The 1,902-nt window shown below is 42.0% G+C and overlaps 1 non-coding gene across 1 annotated transcript; it reads right to left on the bottom strand.

Annotated features, from left to right (window-relative positions):
* LOC112774294 (small nucleolar RNA R71) lies at nt 1-104 on the bottom strand. The gene has a single exon (XR_003188789.1). It is a non-coding gene; the product is annotated as a small nucleolar RNA R71 (small nucleolar RNA).
* Between the last annotated feature and the right edge of the window lie 1,798 nt (nt 105-1,902).

The raw sequence follows: 1,902 nt of genomic DNA, 5'->3' as shown, positions 1-1,902 counted from the left end.
AGGCTTCGATCTGAGGTTCAGACTTTTAGACAACAAGATGGTGAAACTCTCTACGAGGCATGGGAGAGGTTCAAGGATTTGACAAGGAAATGCCCACCAGACATGTTCCATGACTGGGTGCAATTGCACATTTTCTATGATGGACTTTCTTATGAATCAAGGAAGGCTGTAGACCATTCATCAGGAGGTTCATTGAACAGGAAAAAGACTGTGGAAGAAGCCATTGAAGTGATTGAGACAGTGGCTGAGAATGAGTACTACTATGCATCAGAGAGACACAACACTAAGGGAGTCATGGAGCTGAACCATGTTGATACAATTCTAGCCCAAAACAAGGTGTTTGCCAAGCAACTAGCAGAGCTCACCAGGAAATTAGAAACAAAGCAAGTGGCTGCAATACACACACAAGATCAAGAGGAAGCAAGCACTGAAGGAGGTGATTGGGAAGAGGCCAACTATGTGGGAAACCAACAAAGGCAATCATATGATCCACATTCCAACACTTACAATCCAGGATGGAAAAACCACCCAAACTTTGGGTGGGGGAACCAACAAACCCAACCACAAAACCACAAACCTTACAACCACAACCAACATAACAATTCCACATACCAAAACTCCAACCAAAGATCATACCAAGCCACACAAAACACTTACTCCCAACCATCATATCATTGCCAAAATAATCAACCTACCCAACCTAATCCGAACCAACAATTTCAAGATCAATTAAACAGGATAGAAGGAATGCTTGCAACCATGAGTCAAGACATAACCGAATTGAAAGCCTTTAAGGAAGAAGTAAATTCTAACCTGCAAAACCAAGGAGCTGCTATCCAGAAGCTAGAAAATCAAATTGTATATTTGTCTAAGCAAACCCCTGGGCCAAGCGTTTCTCATGCTGCCAAGACTATTGCAAGGGAAGAATGTAAAGCCATAACCCTCAGAAGTGGAAAGAATCTAAAGGAGATCTCAAAGGAAACCACAGAAGATGAAGCAAAGGAAAATGTGAGAGACAAGGAACAAGGACAATCTTTTACACCGTCTGCAACAAAAGAAAAAGAAAAAGAGGTCCTGAAGCCTTATACACCTAAAGCACCATATCCTCAACGTTTGATGAAAAGTGAAAAGGATGGCCAATTCTCCAGATTCTTGGAGATTTTCAAGAAGCTTCAAATCAACATTCCGTTTGCTGAGGCAATAGAGCAAATGCCACTCTATGCAAAATTCTTAAAGGAATTAATGACCAAGAAGAGAAGCTGGAGAAATGAAGAAACTGTGTTGTTAACTGAAGAATGCAGTGCCATCATTCAGCATAAATTGCCTCAGAAATTGAAGGATCCAGGCAGTTTCCAAATCCCCTGCATCATAGGAGAAGTCATGGTGGAGAAGGCCTTGTGTGACTTAGGGGCCAGTATCAACTTGATGTCTCTAACAATGATGAGAAGAATGAAGATTGAGGAAGCCAAACCAACAAGAATGGCCCTCCAATTGGCAGATCGAACTTTTAAATTCCCTCATGGGATAGTTGAGGATTTGTTGGTGAAAGTGGGAGATTTTATATTTCCTGCTGATTTTGTGGTGTTAGATATGGAGGAAGAAGCCAAAGCTTCAATAATTCTGGGAAGACCCTTCCTGGCTACTGCTGGAGCCATCATAGATGTACAAAAGGGTGAACTCACTCTTAGACTACATGATGAGAAATTGGTGTTTAACGTATTCAAGGCAATGAGCTATCCATCAGAATCACTAAGGGAATGCATGAGGGTGGATGTAGTGGACATTGCAGTACAAGAAACCTTTGAGGAAACAACAAAGGAAGTGGCAGAGGAGGAGTTCACCAAGGACATAGAAGTTAGTGACATCAAGGCTACTGAAACAACCATGCCAAGCATGCCAGAG

The sequence above is a fragment of the Arachis hypogaea genome, chromosome 18, assembly GCF_003086295.3.
Source record: "Arachis hypogaea cultivar Tifrunner chromosome 18, arahy.Tifrunner.gnm2.J5K5, whole genome shotgun sequence".
In the NCBI taxonomy this organism is placed as follows: Eukaryota; Viridiplantae; Streptophyta; class Magnoliopsida; order Fabales; family Fabaceae; genus Arachis; species Arachis hypogaea.
The sequence above is the reverse complement of the archived record's forward strand: the minus strand, read 5'-3'. Positions and strand labels throughout refer to the sequence as shown.